Raw genomic sequence first — 27,962 nt, forward strand, 5'->3', positions numbered from 1 at the left:
TCCTCATCCGTATGTTAGGATGCTAGTGAGAGTGGGTCATGTCGTTTTGTGGCTAGTTGATGTTCATGTATCCTGGTGGCTAGTTTTGTGCCTGTTTGTCCAATGTAGTGTTTGTTACAGTTCTCACATGGTATTTTGTAAATGACATTAGTTTTGCCTGTTGTCTGTATAGTGTCTTTCAAGTTCATTAGCTACAGTTTTAATGTGTTGTGGGTTTGTGGGCTACCATGATGCCAAGGGGTCTGAGTAGTCTGGCAATCATTTCCAAGGTGTCTTTGATGCAGGGGAGATATCAGGTTTCTTAGCAGAGGCAGTAATGCAGAGACTCAAACAAATAGTTCTGCTAACCATCCAACCCAAACTTTGGGTCTGCTACATGGATGACACCTTTGTCATCACTAAACGAAACAAATTAGAGGAAACCTTCAATACCATCAATGATACCCTTACTGGCATAAAGTTCACTAAAGAGGAGGAAAACAACAACAAACTGCCATTCCTAGATGTCACAATAAACACGAACAGCCAATTGGGATCTTCAAACTACAGGAAAGCAACATATACAGACCAAATATTGAACTACAAAAGCAATCATCACAATATCCACAAACGAAGCTGCATCAGAACATTATTTTACTGAGCCAACACACATAGAGGAACTATGCAGAGCAGAGGAAAATCACCTATATTGTGTATTCAAAAAGAATGGGTACCCAATGAACACAGTCCACCGATTTCTCAGCAACAAATCCAAACAAGCAGACAAAACATGTCCAGAAACCCTAATCACTCTCCTCTACATCAAAGATATCTCGGAAACGACTGCCAGACTACTCAGACCCCTTGGCATCATGGTAGCCCACAAACCTGAGAAAAAGAAGAGGAAATGACATCACCAACCCAAAGAAACCCAAATATATAAATAGAAAGCAGGAATTATCAGCAGTGCTTTGCCCAGAGGCCCGCTGAAGATCTTACCTAGTAGGGTGACAAAATATCCGCAAATGTACTCACCAGCTCAACGAGCAAACCTACATTCAAGAACAGGAATGTCAGACATCCTGCTCACTCTGAGAATTGGCTTGATCAGTGTCGACTACTGGGTGACTTGGTGATATTGGCCTCTGTAGAGTTATTTCAGTGCTGGAATGGCTCATTCACATTTCAATGTTCTCACTAGTCCTTTATTTCTACAGTTATATGGGTTGTATATTTTGATGCCTGAGAACACACTTGTTTTCCTGCTTATGTGTGTTTTTTGACAAGTGGGTTTGTGTGTGTGTGAGTGTGTGTATGTGTGTGTGTGCACACAGGGCAACACTCAAAAATCAATGTATCTGTGTGGATGCTAATACACATTGGTCAATGGATGTATGTGTAGATGCATTTATTTACACATGTACTTGCACATTTGTCATAGAGTCATAAAGATTTTAAAACATGGTAAAAGACCCTTCAATCCATAGAAAATAGAGCAGTACAGCACAGGAATGGGCACTTCAACCCACAATGTTGTGCTGAACATGACGCCAAATTAAACTAATCCTTTCTGCCTGCCCTTGGTCCATATCCCTTCATTCCTTGTATATTCATGTGCTTATCTAAAGTCCCTTAAATGCCCCTATCGTATCTGCTGCCACCACCACCCCTTAGCAGCGTGTTCCAGACTCCTACTACTCTCTTTGTAAAAGACCTGCCCCTCATGTCTCCTTTCAATTTTCCACCTCTTGCCTTAAATACTTGCTCCTAGTATTAGACATTCTGAGCATCAACCCTATCTAAGCATCTCATAATTTCATAGACTTTGATCAAGTCTCCCTTCAGCCTCAACTGCTCCAGAGAAAACAACCTGGGTTTTGCTAGCCTCTTCTTATAGCTCATATTCTCTAATCCAGGCAGCGTCTGGGTAAATCTCTTCTGCACTCTCTCCAAAACCTTCACATCCTCCCTGTAATATAGTAACCAGAATTGAAGGCAATGTTCTGAATGTGGCCTAACCAAATTCATATCAAGCTGCAATATGACATCCTGACTCCTGCTTTCAATTCTGACTCATTCTCAATTCCTGACCAATAAAGGCAAGCATACTTTCCACCTTCTTTATCATCCAATCTACTTGTGTTGCTGCTTTGTGTTGGAGCTATGTACTTGATCCCCCAGATCCATCTGTAAATCAATGTTGTTCAGAGTCCTGCCATTAACTGTATACTTTTCCTTAACATTGGTTAGGCCACTTTTGGAATATTGCATATAGTTCTGGTGTCCCTCCTATCAGAAAGATTGGATTAGATTAGATTAGATTCTCTACAGTATGGAAACAGGCCCTTCAGCCCAACAAGTCCATACCGACCCTCCGAACAGTAACCCACCCAGACCCAGTCTCCTACCCTATGTTTACCCCTGACTAATGCACCTAACACTATGGGCAATTTAGCACGGCCCATTCACTCCTGCACATCTTTGGATTGTGGGAGGAAAGTGGAGCATCCGGAGGAAATCCATGCAGACACGGGGAGATTGTGCAAACTCCAGACAGACAGTTGCCGAAGGTGAGAATTGAACCGGGTCCCTGGCGCTGTGAGGCAACAGCGCTAACCGCTGAGCCACCGTGCCGCCCCAATGTTGTGAAACTTGAAAGGATTCAGAAAAGATTTACAAGGATGTTGCCAGGGTTGGAGGATTTGAGCTACAGGGAGAGGCTGAACAGGCTGGGGCTGTTTTCCCTGGAGCGTCGGAGGCTGAGGCGTAACCTTATAGAGGTGTATAAAATCATGAGGGGCATGGATAGAGTAAATAGACAAATTCTCTTCCCTGGGGTGGGGCAGTCCATAAATGGATGGTGAGAGGGAGAAGAATTTAAAACGGACCTAAGGGGCAATGTTTTCATGCTGAGGGTGGTGTGTGTCTTGAATGAGCTGCCAGAGGAAGTGGTGGATGCTACAACTTTGAAAAGGCATCTGAATGGGTACATGGAAAGGAAGGGTTTAGAGGGCTATGGATCAAGTGCAAAATTAGTTTAGGATATCTGGTTGGCACAGACGAATTAGGTGCTGTACACCTCTCCGACTCCGACTCTGACTCTATTTGATCCTCCAAAGTGCAGCACTTCATATTTACCTGGATTAAACTCCATCGGCCATTTCTCTGGCCATATGTGCAACTGACCTATATCCCGTTGTATCCTTTGACAACTTTCTACACTATCTACAAATCCACCGATGTTTGTATTGTCTGCAAACTTACGAACCCACCCATCTACATTTTCATTCAAGTCATTTATATATATCTCATGAACAGCAAAGGTCCCAGTAACAATCCCTATGGAACACCACTCATGGACCTCCAGCCTGAAAAACACCCATCCACCACTACCCTCTGTGGGCAAACCAATTATGAATTCACGCAGCCAATTCACCGTGGATCCCATGCATCTTAATCTTGTGGATGAGCCTACCATGAGGGACCTTGTCAAAAGCCTTACTAAAATCCATTTTAACAACATCCACTTCTCTACTCTCATCGATCACCTTTGTCACCTCCTTGAAAAGTTCAAAGAAGTTAGTAAGACGTGACCTGCCATGCTGATTGTCCCTAATTAGGCTATGCTTTTCCAAATGCGCGTAAATCCTATTCCTAAGAATTCACTCTAATACGTTCCCAACTACTGATCTATAGTTCACTGGTCTATAGTTTCCTAGATTATCCCTATATCCCTTCTTGAACAGAGGAACATTAGCTATTTTGCCATTCCTCTGGGACCTCTCCAGTGGCTAGTGAGGAAACAAAGATCTTGGTCAAGGCCCCAGCAATGGCCAAGCTAAATTGCCCGTAGTGTTAGGTGAAGGGGTAAATGTAGGGGTATGGGTGGGTTGCGCTTCGGCGGGTCAGTGTGGACTTGTTGGGCCGAAGGGCCTGTTTCCACACTGTAAGTAATCTAATCTAATCAATCTCCCCTCTTGCCTCTCTCGGTAACCTGGGGTAGATACCATCAGGACATAGCCACCTTAATATTCTTCAATAGATTCAACACCAGTTCTTTCTTGATCTCAACATACCTCAGCACATTAGCCCACAAATCCCACTATCCTCCATATCCTTCTCCTGGGTGACTATTGACACAAAGTAGCAATTAACGATCCCACCCACGTCCTCTGCCTCCAAGCACAAGTTCCTTCCTTTATCCTTCAGTGGTCCTACCTTCTCTCTAGTTATCCTTTCGTTTTAATGTATCTATTGAATAGCTTGGGATTCTCTTAAACCCTACTTGCCAAGGTTATTTCATGTCCCCTTCTTCTTGCTCTCCTTATTCCTTGAGTAATTGTTTGAGTACTTTCCTGTTTTATTTGCTTTTAGCTTCCTAAACCTTATATATGCTTCTTTTTCCCTTTTTACTAATTTCACAGCCTCTCTCATTATCCAAGGGCCCCTTACCTTGGATATACTTACAGGTCAGTGTGTATATGTGTAGATGTACACACAGCTCAGTGTGCGCGTGTGTGTAGATGTACACCCAGGTTTCTGTGTGTGTGTGTGTGTGTAGATGTACACACAGGTCAATATGTGAGTGTACATGTACACACAGGACAGTGTGTGTAGATGTACACACAGATCTGTGTGTGTGTGTACATGTACAAACACGTCTGTGTGTGTGTAGATGTACACGCAGGTCCATGTGTGTGTGTGTAGATGTACATACAGATCTGTGTGTGTGTGTAGATGTACACACAGGTCAGTGTGTGTGTATGTGTAGATGAGCACCCAGGGCAGTGTGAGTGTAAATGTACACACAGTGGTGAGCAGTATGAGTGCATGTATTGATGATGTTGTAAGTCAGCCTAATCTGACAACTTTACCGTCATTTTACTTGGAGAAAGTGAGGACTGCAATGCCGGAGATCTGAGTGAAAAAGCACAGCCGGTCAGGCAGCATCCCAGGAGCAGGAGAGTCGACGTTTCGAACGCAAACTCTTCATTTTATTTCCAAACTTTTTGAAATCAGTTCAAATTCAATAAAATAGGAGGCGCGACGTGAACACACGTTTGCTGCGGAGAGCGTTGAGGACTGTTGTCGATGATCCTCACCCGGCAGCTTGTCTCAGTGACCAGCAGACCCTTCCCCTGGGTTCCGGGGCTGCTCTCTAGGGGAGAGACTCTGGACTCGGCCAGAGTCAGCGCCCAGGCTCTGGGTCTGTTGGACATCTCCCCAACCCCAGGGTTAATTCAGGGGGAGCAGCACTAATGCATTATTCTAACAGGTGGCTGACAAGACGACAGTGAGCATTTTTTTTTTGAAAGCATGAAGTTAAGCTCCTTCAAAGGAACTGAGTCAGCGGATTCAGTTGAGGAAGTAGAGCGAGAGAGAGAGAGAAAGCAGTGTTTGGTCAGAGAGTCTGCAGCGAGCGAGTGGGACAGTTCACATTCCGGGCTGAAACATCGAGCTGCCCCCCTTCCAGCTGGTCACCCTCATGGAAGCTGTGCTCAGGTACAGTATCATCGCCCAGTGTCCTTTTTAATTACAGAGAAATCGAGAGCCAGGTAGAGTTGAACTCCCATAAGAGAGGGAGAGATGGTTTAGAAATTCGGAGGGTTGCGTTTTGACTCCGCGCTTGGAAGGTTTTTCGCCTCCAGATGTAGTGAAAATAGCGTTTGTCCCGGACATGAGTGGGACTGTGACCTGTCCCCAGTATTTATTCAGCGAGGTGACAGTCTGTTTATTGAATGAAGTGGAGATGAAAATTAAATAGGGCGACAGGGAGCGCAGGAACAGAAAACAAACATCAATATTTACAAGTCGTCAATTATTTACAGAAGCTAAGGATTTGATGGCCATTCGACCCAACTCCCATGCACTAGGTTGGGAAATTTAACTGTAATTTGTTTATGTTTACAATGAAATCCAGAAAAGTCTGGAAACGCTGAGGATCTGTGGAGTGAGACTGGGACAGGCTCATGTTGCTGTTGAGGATCCTTCGTTTTTTTATTCACTGGAGGGATGTAGGTGTCGCTGACTGGGCCCAGCATTTATTGTCCGTCCCTAGTTGCCCCTTGAGAAGGTAGGGGTGAGCTACCTTCTTGAAACACTGCAGTCCACCAGCTGTGGATTGTCCCACCATGCCATTAGGGAGGGAATTCCAGGATTTTGACCCACTGATGGAGCTGTCATATATTTCCAAGTCAGGGTGGTGGGTGGCTTGGAGGGGAACTTGCAGGGGGTGGTGTTTCCATGGATCTGCTGCCCTTGTGATTCTCGATGGGAGTGGTAGTGGGCTGTCAGATGATTCTTGGTGAATCTTTGCAGTGCAACTTGTAGCTAGTACACACTGCTGCTACTGAGTGCCAGTGGCAGAGGGAGTGAGTGTTTGTGGATGTGATGACAATCAAGCGGGCTGCTTTGTCCTGGATGGTGTCAAGCTTCTCGAGTATAGTTGGAGCTGCACCCATCCCGGCAAGTGGGGAGTATTCCATCACACTCCTGACATGTGCCTTGTAGATGGAGGACAGGCTTTGAGGAGGCATGAGGTGAGTTACACACTGCAGGATTCATAATCTCTGACCTGCTCTCGTAACCACTGTTTAGATGGTGAGCCCAGCTGAGTTTCTGATCAATAGTAACCGCCAGGATGCTGACAGTCAGGGATTCAGTGATGTTAATGTAATCAAATGTCAAAGGGCAGTGAATAGATTGTCTATTATTGGAGATGATCATAACCTGGCATTTGTGTGGCACAAATGTTATTTGTCACTTGTCAGCTCAAGCCTAGATATTGTCCAGATCCTGTTGCATTTGAATGTGGACTGCTTCAGTATCTGATGAGTCATGAATGGTGCTGAACATTGTGTAGTCTTCAGCAAACACTCACTTTGCGACCTGGGCATCATTGGCTGGGCCAGTGGGCAGCATAGTGGCACGGTGGTTACCATTGCTGCCTCACAGCGCCAGAGACCCGGGTTCAATTCCCGCCTCAGGCGACTGACTGTGTGGAGTTTGCACGTTCTCCCCGTGTCTGCGTGGGTTTCCTCCGGGTGCTCCGGTTTCCTCCCACAGTCCAAAGATGTGCAGGTCAGGTGAATTGGCCACGCTAAATTGCCCATAGTGTTAGGCAAGGGGTAAATGTAGGGGTATGGGTGGGTTGCACTTCGGTGGGGCAGTGTGGACTTGTTGGGCCGGAAGGCCGGTTTCCACACTGTAAGTAATCTAATCGATATTGCCCGTCCCTAGTTGTGCTTGAGAAGGTGGTGGTGAGCTTCTTGAACCACTGCAGTCCACACGCTGAAGGTTGATCCAACAATGTCATTAGGGAAGGAATTTCAAGACTGTGACCCAGTGATAGTGAAGAAACGGCAAGTCAGGATGGTGAGTGGCTTGGAGGGAACTTGCAGGTGGTAGAGTTCCCATCTATCTGCTGCCTTTTTCTTTCTAGCTGGAAGCGGTCACAAGTTTAGAAGGTGTTGTCTAAAGATCTTTGGAGAGTAGGTCATTTATGAATCAACTGAAGATTGTTGGGCCTAGGACATGACCCTGATGAACTCCTGCTGAAATGTCTTGGAGCTGAGAAGACTGACCACTAACAACCTTCTTCCTATGTGCGTAAGACTCTAACCAGCATAGTTTGCCCCGATACCCATTGATTCAAGTTCTGTTAGGCCACACTCGGCCGAATGCAGCCTTGATGTAACTCTCACCTTTTGTCCATGTTAGAACCAAGGCTGTAATGAGGTCAGGAGCTAGGTGGTCCAAGCAAAACCTAAACTGGGTTTCACTGAGCTGGTAATTGCTGAGCAGGTACTGCATGATAGTGCTGTTGATGACAACTTCCGTCACTTTACTGACGATCATGTTTACGACGGGGGTGTCTGATGGTAATTGGCCACGTTAAATTAAGAGTCATTGAGTCATACAACACTGAAACAGACCCTTTGGTGTAACTCATTCAGAGTGATAAGACATCCCAATCTGACCTAGGCCTATTTGCCAGCATTTGGTCCATACACCCATTCATAATTCATAGACTCATCCAGGTGGCTTTTAAATGTTGTAACTGTACCCGCTTTCACCACTTCCTCAGGCAGTTCGTTCTGTACACGTATCAACCTCTGTGTGAAAAAGTTACTTCTCCAGTCCTTTTTAAATTTCCCCTCTCACCTTCGACATGTGTCCTCTAGTTTTGGATTTCCCACTCCAGAAAAGAGATCTTGATTTGATTTGATTCAACTTATTGTTATCACGTGCAACCAAGTACAGTAAAAAGTTCTGTTTTGAGTGCAGTCGAAGCAGTTCATAACAATCAAGGATATACAGATCATAGGGTGATTGAACTGAGCAAGACAGAGTTACAATGACAAGATCAACATTATGTTTGAAATTTGAGAGGTCCATTCAGCAATCTGATAACAACAGGGAAGAAGTTATTCTTGGACTTGTTGGTACATATGTTAAACCTTTTGTGTTTTTTGCCTAATGGAAGAGGTTGGAAGAGATTACGACAAGGGTTGGAGGGGTCTTGATAACGTTGGCTGCCTTCCAACAGCAATAGGGAAGTGTACATGGAGTCAATGGATGGGAGGTTGGCTTGTGTGATGGTCTGGGCTGTGTTCACAACTTTCTGTAGTTTCTTACAGTCCTGGGCAGAGCAGTTGCCACAGCAAGTAGTCGTGCATCTGATGGTGCATCTGTAAAAATTAGTGAAGGTCATTGTGGACATGCTGAATTTCATTGAGTCATAGAGGAGTACAGCATGGAAACAGACCCTTTGGGACAACCCGTCCATGCCAACCAGATATCCCAACCCAATTCTAGTCCCACCTGCCAGCAGCCGGCCCATATCCCTCTAAACCTCTCCTATTTATATACCCATCCAGATGCCTTTTAAGTACTGCAATTGTATCAGCCTCCACCACTTCCTCTGGCAGCTCATTCCATACAGGTACCACCCTCTGTGTGAAATAGTTGCCCCTTAGGTCTCTTTTATATCATCCCCCTCTCACCCTAAACCTATGTCCTCTAGTTCTGGACTGTCTGACCCCAAGGAAAAGACTTTCTCTGTTTATCCTATCCATGCCCCTCATAATTTTGTAAACCTCTGTAAGGTCACCCCTCAGCCTCTGATACTCCAGGGAAAACAGTCGCAGCCTATTCAGCCTTTTCCTATAGCTCAAATCCTCCAACACTGGCAACATCCTTATATATCCTTTCTGAACCCTTTCAAGTTTCACAACATCTTTCCAATAGGAAGAAGACCAGAATTGCGCACAATATTCCAAAAGTGGCCTAACCAATGTCCTGTACAGCCGCAACATGACTTCCCAACTCCTATACTCAATGCTCAATAAAGGAAAGCATACGAAACACTTTCTTCATTATCCTATCTACCTGCGACTCCACTTTCAAGGAACTATGAACCAGCACTCCAAGGTCTCTTTGTTCAGCAACACTCCCCAAGACCTTATCATTATGTGTATAAGTCCTGCTCTGGTTTCTTTTCTAGAAATGCAGCACTTCACATTTATCTAAATTAAACTCCATCTTCCACTCCTCAGCCCATTGGCCCATCTGATCAAGAGGTAAAAACGATGACTGAGGATGCTGGAAACCTGATTCTGGATCAGTGGTGCTGGAAGAGCACAGCAGTTCAGGCAGCATCCAATGAGCTGCTCGCTGCTCGTTGGATGCTGCCTGAACTGCTGTGCTCTTCCAGCACCACTGATCCAGAATCCCATCTGATCAAGATCCCATTGTAATCTGAGTTAACCTTCTTTGCTGTCCACTAAACCTCCAATTTTGGTGTCACCTGCAAACTTACTAACGATACCTCTTATGTTCACATCCAAATCATTTATATAAATGTTGAAAAGTAGTGGACCCAGCACTGATCCTTGTGGCACACCACTGGTCACAGGCCTGTAATCTGCAAAACAACCCTCCACCACCTTTGAGCCAGTTCTGTATCAAAATAGCTAGTTCTCCCTGTATTCCATGAGATTTAACCTTGCTAATCAGTGTCCCATGTCCCATCTTGTTGAAAGCCTTACTGAAGTCCATATAGATCACATCCACTGCTCTGCCCTTATCAATCCTCTTTCCTTAGCTGCCTGAGTATGAAGAGCCATTGTTGTGCCTTTTTGACCATCACATCTACATGAGTGGTCCAAGACAGATTGTTAGTTATTGTCATTCCCAGGAACTTATACAGTCATGGAGTAGAGAGATGTACAGCATGGAAACTGAACCTTCGGTCCAATTTTTCCATGCTGGTCAGATTTCCTAAATAAAACTCGTCTCAATTGCTAACATTTGGCCCATATCCCTCTAAACCCTTACTGTTCACATACCGATCCAGATGCTTTTTAAATATTGTCATTGGAGCAGCCTCTGCCCCTTCCTGTGGCATCTCATTCCATACATGTATGACCCTTTGCATGCAAAAGTTACCCTTTAGTTCCCTTCAAAATCTCACCCCTCTCATCTTAAACCTATGCCCTCTAGTTTTGGTCTCCCCAATCCAGGGGAAAATACCTTGTCTATTTACCCTATCCATGCCTCTCATGATTTTGTAAACTTCTATAAGGTCACCCCTCCACCTCTGATGCTCCAGAAAACATAGCCCCAGCCTATTTAGCTTCTCTGTATTGCTCAAACCCTCCAACTGTGATAAATTCTTGTAAATCTTTTCTGAACCCTTTCAATTTTCACAACATCCTTCCCAAAGCAGGGAGACCGGTTGACGTTCTTGATTATCTCCATTGGTGTCGATAAGGGCTATTCAGCTCATGATTTTACAAATCTATATAAGGTCATCCTTCAAACTCTGATGCTCCAGGGAAAACAGCCCCAGTCTATTCAGCCTGTCCTTGTAGCTCAATCCCTCCAGTCCTGGCAACATCCTTGTAAATCTTTTCTGCTCCCTTTCAAGTTTCACAACATCTTTCCTATTAAAGGGTGACCAGAATATATGCAGTATTCCAAGCATGGCCTCACTAATGCCCTCAACATGACCTCCCAACTTCTATACTCAATGCACTGAACAATAACCTTCACCACCATGTTTACCTATGACTCCACTTTCAAGGAACTATGCACCTGCACCCCTCGGTCTCTGTTTTGGAAACACTCCCCAGAGCTCTACCATTAACTGTTGAAATTCTGCCCTGGTCATTCTTGTCAAAATGCAACCTCACATTTATCTAAATTAAACTCCATCTGCCAATCCTCGGCCCATTGACCCATCTGATCAAGGTCCCGTGGTACTTTGACATAATCTTCTTCATTGTCCACTGCACTGCCTATTTTGGTGTCATCTGCAAATTTCCCAACCATACATCCTATAGTCACATCCAAATCATTTGTATAAGTGATGAAAAGCAGTAGACCTAGCACTGATCCTTGTGGTACACCACTGGTCATAGGCCTCCAGTCCAAATAACAACCGACCACTGCCACCTTCTGATTCCTATCTTCAAGCCTTTTGTATCTAATCTTCTAGTTCTCTCTGGATTCCATGTGATCTAATGTTAATAACCATACTACCATGTGGAACCTTGTCAAAAGCTTTGCTGAAGTCCATACAGACATCTGCCACTCTGCCTTAATCAACCTTCTTTGTCACCTCTTCAAAAAGCTGAGATATGATTTCCCATACACAAAGCCACGTTGGCTATTCCTAATCAGTCCTTGTCTTTCCAAATGCATGTAAATCTTGTCCCTCAGAATCCCCTCCAACAACCAATGTTAGGTTCACCGGTCTGTAGTTCCCTGACCTTTCCTTACAGCCTTTTTTTAAATAAATGGCACTGCATTAGCCAACCTCCAGTCTACTGGCACCTTACAAGTGGTTATCAGTCAAACAAATATCTCAGCAAAGAGCCCAGCAATTTCTTCCCTTGCTTTCCACAGAGTCCTGGAAAACAAAATTTCTGATCAGGGCCGGGAGTTTATCTACCTTTATGCGTTTTAAGATCTCTAGCACCTCTTCTTCTGTAATATGAACTCTTTTCAAGACATCAATACTTATTTCCCTAAGTTCCCTGCCTTACTGAGTACAGGACAGACCTGGGCAATTTTCCACATTATTGGACCGATGCCAGTATTGTAACAGTACTGGAGCAGCTTGGTTAGGGGAGCAGCAAGTTCTGGGTCACAGGTCTTCAGTACTATTGCTGATATATTGTCAGGGCATGTGGGGTTTGCAATATCCAGTGTCTCCAACTGTTTCTTGATATTACATGGAGTGAATGGAATTGGCTGAAGACTGGTATCAGTATCGCTGGGGACCACTAGAGGAGGCTGAGATGGATCATCCACATGGCTCTTCTGGCTAACGATTGGATGAATCCTTCAGCATTATCCTTTGCACTGATGTGCTGGGCTCTTCCAGTACTGAAGATGGGGATATTTGTAGAACCTCCGCCTCCATTGAGTTGTTTATTTGTCCACCACCATTTCCAATTAGATGTGACAGGACTGCAGCGTTTTCATGTAATTCATTGGCTATGGGGTCATCTCACTCAATCACCTGCTGCTTCTACTGTTTGGCACACAAGAAGCTGTTTGGTAGCTTCATCAAGTTGATACCTCATCTTCAGGGTACCTGTTACTGCTCCTGGCATGCCCTCCTGCACTCTCTATTGAACCAGGGTTGATCCCCTGGTGTAATGGGAATGGTTGAGTAGAGGATATGCCAGGCCATGAGGTTACATAATGCGTTGAAGTACAATTCTGCTGCTGCTCATGATCCACAATGCTCCATGGATGCCCAGTCTTGAGGTGTTAGATCTGTTTGAAGTTTGTCCCATTTAGCACGGTGATATTACCACACAACACGATGGAGGGAATGCTCAATGTGAAGACAGGACTTTCTCTCTGCAAGGACTGTGTGTTGGTCACTTTTACTGATATTGCCATGGACAGATCTGCAGCTGGCAGATTGATAAGGATGCGATCAAGTATGTTTTTCCCTCTTGCTCTTCCCCTCACCTCCTGCTGCAGACCCAGTTTAGCAGCTACATCCTTTAGACTCTAACCAGCTCAATCACTAGTGTTGCTGATCAGCCACTGTTTGTGGTGGACTTTGAATTCCCCTACCCAGAGTACATTTTTCACTCGAGCCATCCTCAGTGCTTCCTGCAAATGTTATACAACCTGGAGGAATACCAATGCATCCACAGAAGGAAGGCTGTAGATGGTAACCAGGAGGTTTTCTTTTTTAACTAAAGCCATGAGACTTCATGGGATCCAGAGTCAATGTTGAGGACTCCCATGGCAACTCCTTCCCAACTGCCCATTATTATGCCGGTGGGACGGACATATCCAGGGACGGTGGTGGTTTCTGAGACATTGTCTGTGCGGTATGATTCCATGAGTGTGACTATGTCAGGCTGTTGCTTAACTAGTCTATGAGATAGCCCTCCCAATTTTAACACTAGGCCCCAGATGTTAATGAGGAGGACTTTGCCGGTTAAATAGGGCTGTTTTTTAACCGTTGTCTTTTCCGATGCCAAGGACGATGTCAGGTAGTCATCCAGTTTCAATTCTTTGAGACTTCATAGTAATTATTACAACTGAATGGCTTGCTAGACCGTTTCAAAGGTCAATTGAGAGTTAACCACATTGCTGTAAGGTCTGGCGCCACATGAAGACCAAACTAGATGAGGATGCCCCTGAAGGATATTAGTGAACCAGTTGGGTTTTCCTGACAATTGACAGTGGTTTCATGGCTGTCGACAGATTCTTAATTCCAGATGTTCCTTATTGAATTCACATTCCACCATCTGCCTTGGCAGGATTCAAACCCGGGTCTTCAGAGCATTAGCCAAGTTTCTGTCTTTATTATCAAGCAATGATACCATTAACTGTCGCCTCCTTCCATGTTGCAATCTTGATGAATGTTTCCAGCTATTTTTGTGGTTTTATTCCACATTTCTGGAAAATGATATTCACATAAAATCAGGACTTTACTCCCTAAACCTTTCCTCTCTTTGAAATTTCATCTGGTAACCTGTCTTGAATGATACAGCCAGGATTTGGGAAATGAAATGTTAGCAGTCATTGTTAGACATTTCGAGTATTAACATGGGGCTGACTTCCTATACTTGCACAGAACTATCAGGAGAGACTGTACCTAAGGTATTGCAGTCAGTTTTAAAGTCTGACTTACATTTCTAATTAACCTGTTCAAACACACCGCAGGAGCAGGTGGGACTTGAGGTAGGGACACTACATTGTGCCAAATGACTCCTCTTAAGGAGAGATCTACTTGCATTGGACACAATGCAGAAGAGATGCACTCAGCTGATCCTGGGATGGAGGGATTGTCTTAAGAGGAAGATTTGAGCAGGTTAAGCCTGTATCCATTGGAGTTTTGAATAAAGAGAGTAAATATGTGAATGGACAGAAAGATGAATGAATGGGTTAGATCAAGAGTAGAAGTTCTGAATTTCTAGGAATAATTAGAGAGAGGAAATAGTCAAGTACAGACAATGGCAACTGAAGACATGACAGCCTTCTGTACAGCACCCACAGATCATCAGTATTTCCAATAATTTATGTTATTGTTAGCTTTCTTCATCAAGACTTAAACTTTTCAATTCTCTGTAAAGGGACAGTATTTGACAGAATTTCTTACATTGATAAGTGGTATAGAAAAACTTCCAATTCTGTAGTGTTTTTCAAAACCTAAGGCTGTTCCAGACCTGTAGTTTCACAAAAACACAATTCCCAGATCCCTGCATCCCATCTACTTTAATCTGGCCTCTTGAATACTCTGTGATTTGAATTACTATTGATGGTCTTAATCTATCCAAGTGCTAAACTCTGGAATTCCCACTTCTCTCTCCCTCTTTAAGATGCTCTTTAAAAAACTACCTCTTTGATTAAATGTTGGTTGTCTAATCTAATATCATCTTATGAGGTCCTTCCTGGAAAGTACCTTGGAATGTTTCCTGACATAAAAGGTGCTATTTAAATCTGAGTTCCTGATGTTGTTGGGATGTTGGAAGTGAAGCAGCCAATAAACACACAGCAAGCAACCGCAAAATGGAAGGAGCTAATTTGCTTTAATGATGTTGGTTGAGAGATGACTATTGCTAAGAATGTCAGGAAAAAATCCCCTGCTCTTTAATAGGACTTTGATAGGACTTGACTGCATTGTCAGTCTAATTTTTTTCTTCATAACAACAAAAGGGTTAACAACTATCTAAGTGATATGTGCTATGGTATTGACAAAATAAATTAATCTAGCAGTTCGAAAAATACAGATAGCATAAAACAAATAATTGTTTTTATTTCCAAGTTACACCATTGATCTATCTTAACCATATGACCAAGTTTTACTTTTACTTTTATTAGTTCACAGGAAATTGGTTTTTTTTTGGATGAGCTTAGATTACTTACAGTGTGGAAACAGGCCCTTTGGCCCAACGAGTCCACACTGACCCACTGAAGTGCAACCCACCTGGACCCATTCCCCTAACACTACAGGCAGTTTAGCATGGCCAATTCAGCTACACATTGCTAGACATTTATTGCACATCCGTAAATGTCCTTTTGTTTCTTCAACTGACGCACTCCATTTGGTGTCGGCACACCCACAGTGTCAGGATTTTGACCCAGTGACCGTGAAGATATGGTGACATGTTTCCAGTTCAGAATAGAATGTGGTTTGGAGGAGAACCTGCTTGTGGAGGTGTTCCCCTGCACCTACTACTCCTGTCCTTCGAGGTGGTAGAATTTATGGGTTTGACTGGGATGATTTGTCTCCAACAGTCCTAACCAACCTCCCTTGTTCTTCCTGCCAATGGAGAGTTTCTTTGATTCCCATGACTTCAATTTTACAACATATTGCACTTGGTCATATGCTGCCTCGATGTCATGGACAGTCCCTCTCATTTCAACACTGGAATCAGGTCTTTTGTCTAATTTAAAACAGAAGCTGTAATAAACTCTGAAGCAGAAGTAGAGCAACAATGGCAGGGGTTTCTGGGTGTAATTGAGGACACAGTGCAGAGGTTCATCCTAAAGAAAAGAAAGATTATCCGGGGTGGGAGGGATTAGACAGCCATGGCTGACAAAGAAAGTCAGAAAATGTATCAAAGAAAAAGAGAGAGCCTATAAAGTGGCCAAGAGCACTGGGAAATCGGAAGATTGGGAAGACTACAAAAACAAACAGAGGATAACAAAGAGAGAAATAAGGAGGGAGAGGATTAAACATGAAGATAGGCTAGCCAGTAATATTAGAAATGATAGTAAAAGTTTATTTCAATACATAAGCAACAAATGAGAGACAAAAGTAGACATCAGGCTGCTCCAAATTAATGCAGGAGGCTAGTGCTGGGAGATAAGGAAATAACTGAAGAACTTAATAAGTACCGTCAGTCTTCACAGTGGAAGACAGGAGTAATATCCCAACAATTAAGGAGAGTCAGGGGGCAGAGTTGAGTATGGTAGCCATTACAAAAGAGAAAGTGGCCTAGATGGGCTACATTCTAGAGTTCTAAGGCTGAGGAAATAGCGGAGGTGTTGCTTGTGATCTTTCAAAAGTCCCTGGAGTCAGGGAAAGTCCCAGATTATTGGAAGATCGCTGTTGTAACCCTCTTTTTCAAACAAAAGATCAAGACAAAAGATGGAAAATTATAGGCCGATTAACCTAACCTAGGTTTTTGGTAAAATTCTAGAATCCATCGTTAAGGATGAAATTTCTAAATTCTTGGAAGTGCAGGGTCGGATTAGAACAAGTCAACATGAATTTAGTAAGGAGAGGTCATGCCTGACAAACCTGTTAGAATTCTTTGAAGAGGTAACAAGTAGGTTAGACCAGGGAAACCCAGTGGATGTTATCTATCTAGATTCCAAAAGGCCTTTGATAAGGTGCCTAATGGGAGGCTGCTGAATAAGGTGAGGGCCCATGGTGTTTGAGGTGAGCTCATGGATTGAGGATTGGCTGTCTGACAGAAGTCAGAGAGTTGGGATAAAAGGTTTTTTTCTCAGAATGGCAGCCAGTGACAAGTGGTGTCCCGCAGGGTTCAATGTTAAGGCCGCAGCTGTTCCCTTTATATATTAATGATCTGGATGAAGGGAGTGGGGGCATTCTGGCGAAGTTTGCAGATGATACGAAGTTAGGGGGACAAGCAGGTAATACTGAGGAGGTGGGGAGGCTGCAGACAGATTGAGACAGTTTAGGGGAGTGGTTCAGGAAATGGCTGATGAAAGTCAATGTAAGCAAATACGAGGTCTTGGACTTTGGAAAAATAAATACAGCATGGACTATTTTCTAAACGGTGAGAAAATTCCTAAAGCCGAAGTACAAAGGAATCTGGGAGCGCTAGTCCAGGATTCTCTAAAGGTTGTCTTGCAGGTTGAGTCTGTGATTAAGAAAGTGAATGTGATGTTGTCATTTATCTCAAGAGGGTTGGAATGTAAAAGCAGCGATGTGCTTCTGAGACTTTATAAAGCTCCATTTAGGCCCCATTTAGAATACTGTGTCCAATTTTGGGCCCCACACCTCAGGAAGGACATAATGGCACTGGAGTTTATCCCACAGAGATTCACATGGACAATCCCTGGAATTAGATTACTTCCAGTGTGGAAATAGGCCCTTCAGCCCAACAAGTCCACACCGACCCTCTGAAGAGCAACCTACCCAACCCACCTAACACTACGAGCAATTTCCCATTGTCAATTCACCTGACCTGCACATTTTTGGATTGTGGGAGGAAACTGGAGCACCCGGAGGAAACCTACGCAGACACAGGGAGAATGTGCAAACTCCACACAGTCAGTCGCCTGAGGCGGGAATTGAACCCGGGTCTCTGACACTGTGAGGCAGCCGTGCTAATGACTGAGCCACCGTGCCGCCCACAGTGCTGCCCACATAGTAGGCCTAACGTACAATGAACAGCTGAGGATCCTGGGATTATATTCATTAGAGTTTAGAAGGTGGAGAGAAGATCTAATAGAAACGTACAAGATAAGTTGTAAGTTTGAAGATGTTTGAGGGAGGGGTGACCACCGATGCTCCTGCTGACTTCATCTGCAGGAAGTGTGGCAGCTCCAGCTCCTCACAGACCGTGTTAGGGAACTGGAGCTGGAGGTGGATGAACTGAGAATTATTCAAGAGGCTGAGAGGGTGATAGATAGAAGCTACAGGGACATAGTTACACCAGAGAACAGAGGTAGCTGGGTAACAGTTAGAGGTGGGAAGGGAAGGAAGCAGGCAGTGCAGGGATCCCCTGTGGTTGTTCCCCTCAACAATAAGTATACCGCTTTGGATACTGCTGGGGGGGACGGCCTAGCAGGGGTAAGCTGCAGTGACCGGGTCTCTGGCACGAGGTCCGGCTCTGAAGCTCAGAAGGGAAAGGGGGAGAGGAGGAGAGCGCTAGTTATAGGAGACTCTATAGTTAGAGGGACAGACAGGCGGTTCTGTGGACATGGGCGAGACTCTCGGTTGGTTTGTTGCCTCCCGGGTGCCAGGGTCCGAGACGTCACGGACCGTGTCTTCAGAATCCTTAAGGGGGAGGGTGTGCAGCCAGAAGTCGTGGTGCACATTGGCACCAACAACATAGGTAGGAGGAAGGGTGGGGAGGTCATTCAGGAGCTCAGGGAGTTAGGCTGGAAGGTAAAAGCTAGGACGGACAGAGTCGTCATCTCTGAGTTGTTGCCGGTGCCACGTGATAGTGAGGCAAGGAATAGGGAGAGAGAGCAGTTGAACACGTGGCTGCAAGGATGGTGTAGGAGGGAGGGCTTCAGGTATTTGGACAATTGGACTGCATTCTAGGGAAAGTGGGACCTGTACAAGCAGGACGGGTTGCACCTGAACTGGAAGGGCACCAATATCCTGGGGGGTAAATTTGCTAGCACTCTTCGGGGGGGTTTAAACTAATTTGGCAGGGGGATGGGATCCGGACTTGTAGTCCAGCAAGTAGGTTAGCTGTTTTTCAGGATATCCAAGAATGTAGGGAGGCTGTGGAGAAGGTAGCACTGACAGGGAATACTTGCGGACACAGAGATGGGCTCAAGTGTGTATACTTCAACACAAGGAGTATCAGAAATAAGGAGGGTAAACTTAAGGCGTGGATTGATACTTGGGACTACAATGTTGTGGCCATCACGGAAACGTAGATAGAAGAGGGACAGGAATGTTTGTTGGAGGTTCCTGGTTACAGATGTTTAAGATTAAGGAGGGTGGTAAAAAAGGAGGGGGTGTGGCGTTGCTAATTAGAAATGGTATAACAGCTGCAGAAAGGCAGTTCGCAGGGGATCTGCCTTTGGAGGTAGTATGGGCTGAAGTCAGAAATAGGAAAGGAGCAGTCACCTTGTTGGGTGTTTACTATAGGCCCCCCAATAGCAGCAGAGATGTGGAGAAACAGATTGGGAAATAAATTTTGGAAAGGTGCAGAAGCCACAGGGTAGTGATCATGGGCGATTTCAACTTCTCAAATATTGATTGGAAGCTGTTTAGATCAAGTATATTGGAAGGGGCAGTGTTTGTGCAGTGTGTCCAGGAAGCTTTTCTAACTCAGTATTGTAGGCTGTCTGACCAGAGGGGAGGCCATATTGGATTTGGTACTTGGTAACGAACCGTGACAAGTGATGGGCTTGTTAGTGGGTGAGCATTTTGGTGATGGTGACCACAATTCTGTGACTTTCACCTTGGTTATGGAGAGAGATAGGTGCGTGCAACAGGGTAGGTTTCACAATTAGGAGAGGGATAAATACGATGCTGCAAGACAGGATCTGAGGAGCAGAAGTTGGGAGCATAGGCTGTCAGGGAAGGATGTCATTAAAATGTGGGACTTTTTCAAGGAACAGATACGACGTGTCCTTCATATCAATATACCTGTCAGGCAGGAAAGAGATGGTCGTGTGAGGGAACCATGGTTGACGAGGGAGGTTGAATGTCTAGTAAAGAGGAAGAAGGAGGCTTACATAAGGTTGAGGAAACATGGTTCAGACAGAGTGTTGGAGGGATACAGGATAGCTAAGAGGGAGCTGAAGAAAGGGATTAGGAGAGCTAAGAGAGGGCATGAAAAACCTTTGGCGGGTAGGATCAAGGATAACCCCAAGGCCTTTTATGCATTTGTGAGAAACATGAGAATGATGAGAACGAGGGTAGTTCCGATCAAGGACAGTAGTGGGAGACTGTGTATTGAGTCGGAAGAGATAGAGGTCTTGAATGAGTACTTTTCTTCAGTATTTACAAATGAGAGGGACCGTATTGTTGAAGAGGAGAGTATGAAACAGACTGGTAAGCTAGAAGAGATACTTGTTAGGAAGGAAGATGTGTTGGGCATTTTGAAAAAATTGAGGATAGACAAGTCCCCCGGGCCTGACGGGATATATCCTAGGATTATGTGGGAAGCAAGAGAGGAAATTGCAGAGCCGTTGGCAATAAATCTTTCGTCTTCACTGTCAACGGGGGTGGTACCAGGGGACTGGAGAGTGGCAAATGTGCCCCTGTTCAAAAAAGGGAATAGGGATAACCCCGGGAATTACAGGCCAGTTAGTCTTACTTCGGTGGTAGGCAAAGTAATGGAAAGGGTACTGAGGGATAGGATTTATGAGTATCTGGAAAGACACTGCTTGATTAGGGACAGCCAGCACAGATTTGTGAGGGGTAGGTCTTGCCTTACAAGTCTTATTGAATTCTTTGAGGAGGTGACCAAGCATGTGGATGAGGTTAGAGCAGTGGATGTAGTGTACATGGATTTTAGTAAGGCATTTGATAAGGTTCCCCATGGTAGGCTTATGCAGAAAGTCAGGAGGCATGGGATAGTGGGAAATTTGGCCAGTTGGATAGAGAACTGGCTAACCGGTCGAAGTCAGAGAGTGGTGGTAGATGGTAAATATTCAGCCTGGAGCCCAGTTACAAGAGGGGTTCCATAGGGATCAGTTCTGGGTTCTCTGCTGTTGTAATTTTTATTAATGACTTGAATGAGGGAGTCGAAGGGTGGGTCAGTAAATTTGCAGATGATATGAAGATTGGTGGAGTTGTGGATAGTGAGGAGGACTGTTGTCGGCTGCAAAGGGACTTAGATATGATGCAGAGCTGGGCTGAGGAATGGCAGATGGAGTTCAACCCTCTCAAGTGTGAGGTTGTCCATTTTGGAAGGACAAATAAGAATGCTGAATACAAGGTTAACGGTAGGGTTCTGAGGTAGGGGGTCTATGTTCATAGATCTTTGAAAGTTGCCACTCAGGTGGATAGAGCTTGTAAGAAGGCCTATGGTGTATTAGCATTCATTAGCAGAGGGATTGAATTCAAGAGTCGTGAGGTGATGTTGCAGCTAAATAGGACCTTGGTAAGGCCACATTTGGAGTACTGTGTACAGTTCTGGTCGCCTCACTTTAGGAAAGATGTGGAAACTTTGGAGAGGGTGCAGATTTACCAGGATGTTGCCTGGAATGGAGAATAGGTCATACAAGGATAGGTTGAGAGTGCTAGGCCTTTTCTCATTGGAATGGCGAAGGATGAGGGGTGACTTGATAGAGGTTTATAAGATGATCAGGGAAATAGATAGACAGTCAGAGACTTTTTCTCCGGGTACAACAAAGTGTTACAAGGGGACATAAATTTAAGGTGAAGGGTGGAAGGTATAGGGGGGATGTCAGGGGTAGGTTCTTTACCCAGAGAGTGGTGGGGCGTGGAATGCGCTGCCTGTGGGAGTGGCAGAGTCCAGAATCATTGGTGACCTTTAAGCGGCAATTGGATAGGTACATGTATAGGTGCTTAAGCTAGGACAAATGGTCGGCACAACATCGTGGGCCGAAGGGCCTGTTCTGTGCTGTTTTGTTCTATGTTCTACGTTCTATATTGCATGGCTTAGAAAGAGTGGACACTGGGAATTTGTTTCCGTTAGGCAGGGAGACTAGGAACCTAAGAATTAGAGGGGGTCAATTTAGAATGGAAATGAGGAGACATTTCTTCAGTCAAGGAGTGGTGGGCCTGTGGAATTCACTGCCATGGAACGGAGTGGAGGCTGGGACGTTAAATATCTTAAAGGTAGAGATTGACAAATTCTAGTTCTCGCAAGAAATTAAGGACTACGGGGTGAGTGTAGGTAAGTGGAGTTGAAATGCCCAAATGCCATGATTAAATGGCGGAGTGGACTCGATGAGCCAAATGGCCTTACTTTCACTATGTCTTAGAGTCTAAGTTAAACTGAACATCAGTAAGCAGATTATCACTGAGTAAATGCTGCGTTATAACATTATTGATGACAGCTTTCACCAGTTTGCTGATGATTGAGAGGAGTCTGATGGGGCAGTAACTGGCCAGATTGGATTTGTGTAGTTTTTATTTGTACACAGGACATACCTGGGAAATTTTCCACATTGTCAGGTAGGTGTCAGTGTGGTGGGTATATTTATTGCTCCAGACTAGTTCTGGAGTACATGCCTTCAGAGGTACAGCTGAGATGTTGTCTGGGCTTGGGTCTTTAATTATATAACAGTGCTAAAGATACTTTCCTGATATCACATCAGGAGTGAATTGATGGCCGAAGATTGTCATCTACAATACCAGGCACCGAAGGGAGAGGCTGAGAGAAATCTTCCATTTGGTAACTCTTGTTGAAGTTGGCTTCAAATACTTCAGCTGTTTCTTTTGGATTTATGCTGGGCTTTTCCTTCATTAAGGAGAAGGATATTCATAAATTCACATCCAATTAATTGTTGAATTGTCCACCACCATTTAAGACTATGTTTTTTATTCATTCAGTAATGGGGGAGGGCGTTGCTAGCTGGACCAGTATTTATTGCTCATTTCTAGTTGCCCCGAGAAAGTGCCACCTTCAACCACTGCTGTCCGTGTCCTGAAGGTACACTCACTATGCCCTGAGGAAAGGAATTCCAAGATTCTAACTTTTTATTAGTGTTTGGTTTAACGCACACATGAAGGTATCGAGTAAGACAGAAAAGACTATTTAACTGTAATCAATCATATTCTTGGTCTGAAGTCCCCATTTCTCTGATTATTTTAAAGACACCGATTAGATCACCGCTGGAATTCAAGTCAGATTAATGTGATCTGTTCCTAAGGAACTTTCCAAGTGTCAGTCTGGTACCACAGTGCTGTGACTGGGAAAAGCAATGGGGATAAAACTGTAGGTTGACCTTCCCTGTGCCAGCTGAATGGCCTATCTTGAGGTGAAAGGTATTCTCCAGAAGCCTTTTTTAGGGTTTCATTGATGAGACAGTGTTGGAGGTGGGTGAGTTGGTAGTTTATGAGATAGTGTGGAGTGATGTAATGAGAACAGAATTAAACTCAGTGCTCCTCCATGAGGCAGACTCCCTCACCTGGGTCTCAGTTTCACAAGGAGGGGTAGTGATAGTAGGCAAAGCAAGATATGATTCTGAGGTGAACTACTGCAGTTTCCTCTCTTCCTTGAATTCATTTTTCTTTTGTTTGTTCATTCATTCTTTTGTTCAGTCACAACGCCCATGCATTGCTTCCACTGCAGTGTATTTACATATTGTGGTGAACTCTTTAATACATCAATGGAAATTGGGGGATTTGTAACTTCTTTGAAGTTGACATTACTGGTCAAAACATTGGATAAATGTTTAATATTGTTTTTGATTCAGCAGCTCCTCCCTGAATGGTCAAGCAGTGTTGTTCTGTTACACTGTGGTTTTGCCACTCAGAGGTGTCAGATCTCTATACAGTCACGCCTACAGTTTCTGTTGAACCTGAGCCATGTTAGTCCATGCTTTAAGTTGAGATGGTAACATTTGATCATGAACAAAGAGTTCTCCACAGTGCGTGGTCAACTTTCAACCATCTATGAACATCATCTAAAAAGTCCAATCTAACATATGGCATATTCTCCCATTGATTCTGATATCACACCTTGATAGATTGTGGAGAGGTTGTTTCCTCAAGATTTGGAGATGCCGGTGTTGTACTGGGGTGTACAAAGTTAAAAATCACACAACACCAGGTTATAGTCCAACAGGTTTAATTGGAAGCACTAGCTTTCAGAGCAACGCTCCTTCATCAGGTGATTGTCGCTCCGAAAGCTAGTGTGCTTCCAATTAAACCTGTTGGACTATAACCTGGTGTTGTGTGATTTTTAACTTTGTTTCCTCAAGTCAGAGAACCTAGAATGAGGATTGCTGTTCAAAAATCTTTGGTCACTTGTTCAAAACAGAATGAGGTGAAACCTTTTCTCTGAGGGTCAAGAATCTCTGGAACTTGCTTTCTGAAAAAATGGTCGAAGCAGAGTTCTTGGATATTTTCAATGGACTGAAAGCTTATAAGGAGTAGGTGAGAATTTGCATTTGGCATTATAATCAGATCAGTCATCATCTCAAAGAGTAGTGGTGCAGGCTTGAGAGGCTGAATAGCTTACTCCTTATGTTTATGCAGCACAGAAGTTGGTCATTCATACCATCCTGTTCATGTCAGCACTTTAAAAGAGCTATCTGAAAAATCCATTCCCCTTCACCTTTTCTCCATGATAATGCAAGTTCATGCCAATTATAAAATAGCAATTAAAATTTAATTAGCTTTTGATCTATGTAGATTTATTTCGGAAAATTCTTTCTACATTTTCCTAAACAAAGCTTTCCAAGTAATTCATAGCATCCTAGAAATTCATAGCACAGAAAGAATGTGTTTTTGAAAAAAAAAGAGTTGTGTAAGATTAGATTACCTACAATGTAGAAACAGGCCCTTCGGCCCAACAAATCCACACCGACCCTCCGAAGAGCAACCCACCCAGACCCATTCCCCTACACCTGACACTATGGGCAATTTAGCATGGCCAATTCACCCTGACCTGCACATCTTTGTGACTGTGGGAGGAAACTGGAGCAAACCCACACAGACACAGGGAGAATGTGCAAACTCCACACAGACAGTCGCCGGAGGCAGGAATTGAACCCAGGTCTCTGGCACTGTGAGGCAGCAGTGCTAATGACTGAGCCACCATGCCATCCCACTGTGCCACTATGTGTGCTGGAGTAACTCACCAATGCTCCTGAGACAGCACATTCCAAACTAGACACCCCCTACCAGCTAGAAAGACAAGGGCAACAGATATGTGGGAACACCATCACCACCTGCAAGATCCCCTCCAGGTCACTCACCTTCCTGACTTGGAAATATATTGCTGTTCCTTCAATGTTGCTGAAAATCCTGGAATTCCCTCCCTAACAACGTTGAGTGCATCTATATTAAATGGATTGCAGTAACACAAGAAAGCAGCTCAACACCACCTTCGTCAGGGCAACCGGGGATGGGCCGTAAATCTCAGAATTGTATGGTGTGGAAGAGGCCATTCAGCCCATCAAGTCTGCACTATTAGAGTGAGAAGAAAAGATCTTTATGTGAGCTGTTGCAGTACTCACAGGAATTGAATGGACGATGTGAGTAACTGGATGCAACACAACAAATTGAAGTAAAGATAATACAGCAGGAAGCACAAAGTGCTAACTTTAGAAATATCCTATTGTATTCAGAATGAAGTAGCCACTATCCTTATTTGTCAGACTGTACAAGTATTTGTCTTGCAAATATACTTGAATCAAAAAATGTCTGTTTCCAAATAAAGGTTGGTGTTTAATTCATTTAAAATAAATGCACTTTAACACCTTTCACAGTTTCAGGATGTTTTAGGGTACATTAAAGCCAATAAAGTGCTTTTGAAGTGTTGACATTATGCTATGATGCAGGAAATGAGTACACAGCAAGCTTGCAGGCACTGCATGATAATCCGTTTCAGTAGTGTTGTTTCAGGGATAAATATTGGCCATGATATTGGGGCAGAATTTCCTTGCTTTTCTTCCAAATATTTTAGCCATCTAAACTTTGTGTTTAAATTTGTTTGTGAATTGTGGATGGCTGGGCCAGCATTTGTTGTCTATCTCTCACAGTCCTGGGGAAGGTGGTGAGCTGCTTTCTTGAACCTCTGCAGTCTGTGAGGTAAGTATAACTGTTAGAAAGAGAATTCTAGGAGTTGGACCCCAGTCCCATTGAAGGAATGGCGATATATTTCCAAGTGAGGATGGTGAATTGTTTGGAGGGGAATTTGCAGATGGTGGTGTTTCCAGACATCTGCTCCCTTCTCCTTCTTTTAAGTTGTGGACATGGTGGGTTTGAAAGATGATTTTGAAGGAGATTTGGTGAGTTCCTACATCCTCCTGCTCAGGCAATCCCTTGGGATCCACTCTAATGTTGTGGGTGTGACTAAACAATTCAAAGCCGGATCTACACTCCCTGCCACAAGCGAGGCAAGTGATGCTTCTGGAAGTGCTTGAGTGGGATATCTGGGTTTTTGCACACTCTTCCTGCTGTTTGCACTTGGCCTCAACCCGGGCTCTATCAGAGAACTCAAGATAGTTGGTGCTTTTGCAGATGCTTCGTTCCTTGTTTGGGCAGTAATGAGCGAGGGATTGTCACAGTTTATTACAGGTGTTGATTTTTTTCAGGGAGACTTTGAAAACGAACTTGAAGTATTTCGCCTGTCCTCCTCGTTGACCCTTACTTGAAACTCTGAATAGATCATTTGTTCTGGAGGTTATGTGTCTCCAGGACAATGTAACCAGTGCCTTGATACTGGGTTTGTTGCCCTGAGAATTGACACTGATATTGGAGGATCTATCTTTCGCGTGGATTGGAAGAATTTTGCAAAGGCATCACTGGTGTTAATTTTTAGGGGCTTTGAGGAGTCTGCTGTGGTGTGTTAGGTTGTATTGTTGCTGCAGTGCACCTTCTAGATGAGGTACACTACTGCTGTAAGCATAGTCCAACAGGTTTATTTGAAATCACAAGTTTTCAGAGCGCTGCTCCTTTGTCAAGTGAAGGTGCAGGACTCTGAAAGCTTGTGATTTCAAATAGACCTGTTGGACTATAACCTGGTGTTGTGTGACTTCTGACTTTGTCCACCCCAGTCCAACACCGGCACCTCAACATCATGGCGGCTGTAGGTCAGTGGTGGAGAAAGTATGTTTAAGTTAATGGATGCATTGGGAAGTTGACTGAAGAAAGATTTTAGGTTTCTTAATGTGGGAAAGAAGTGCCTGGAAATTCCTTTCACAGTTTTTAACTACATCAGCCTGGAATATTGCTGTAGCTTAATCAGTAAAACTGGATCTTTTCTCATACTCCTAAGATTCTGGAGAATTCCCAGAGGACTGGAAAACTGCCAATGTAACACCTCTATTTAAAAAGGGAAGGAGACAAAAGTAAAGCAGATTAGAATCCTTACAGCGTTGAAGTAGGTCATTTTGCCCAACAAGCCCACACCAATCCTCTGAAGAGTAACTCACTCAGGCCCTGTGTTTTCCCCTGACTAATGCACCCAGCACTTTGGGCAATTTACATGGCCAGATCACCTGATCTACACGTCTTTGGACTGTGGGAGGAAAGCTACACAGACACAGGGAGAATGTGCAAATTCCATACAGTCAGTGGCCCAAGGTCACTGTTGAACCCAGTTCCCTGGTGCTGTGAAACAGCAGTGCTAACCACTGAGCCATCATTCCAGCCCAAGTGTTAAAGTCTGTTACAAATGTTATAATAGCAAAACATTAAAATATATAACATGATCAAACAGAGTCAGCATGGCTTCACCGTGTTCACAAAAAAGTGGGAAGGCACATAGTGAGGACTCAAAGAATTGGCAGTGAGATATAGACAGGTTAAACAACTGGGCAGAAATTAGCAGATAGAATATGATGTGGGAACATGTGATGTTATGCACTTTGGCAAGAAGACTAGTGGAGCTGAATATTATTTAAATGGAGAAAGTTAGAGAACAGAATGATTTGGGAGACACTTAATGGTAAAGTTGCTGAACAAAGAGACCTTGAAACATAGCTCCTTGAAAGTGGAGTCACAAGTAGATAGGATAGTGAAGAAGGTGTTTGGTGTGCTTTCCTTTATTGGTCAGAATATTGAATGTAGGAGTTGGGAGGTCATGTTGTGGCTGTACAGGACATTGGTTAGGCCACTTTTGGAATATTGTGTGCAC

The 27,962-nt window shown here is 44.1% G+C and overlaps 1 protein-coding gene across 1 annotated transcript in view; it reads left to right on the forward strand.

The window, feature by feature from the left end:
• The first annotated feature begins 5,386 nt into the window (after window positions 1–5,386).
• The window catches only part of sh3bp2 (SH3-domain binding protein 2), a 128,421-nt gene continuing 105,845 nt past the window's right edge, over window positions 5,387–27,962 (forward strand). The window contains exon 1 of the mRNA XM_060842792.1: window positions 5,387–5,481. The gene's annotated coding sequence lies outside the window, so the exon portion shown is untranslated. The remainder of the gene's footprint in view (window positions 5,482–27,962) is intronic.

This window comes from Hemiscyllium ocellatum, chromosome 2 (genome assembly GCF_020745735.1).
Source record: "Hemiscyllium ocellatum isolate sHemOce1 chromosome 2, sHemOce1.pat.X.cur, whole genome shotgun sequence".
In the NCBI taxonomy this organism is placed as follows: domain Eukaryota; kingdom Metazoa; phylum Chordata; class Chondrichthyes; order Orectolobiformes; family Hemiscylliidae; genus Hemiscyllium; species Hemiscyllium ocellatum.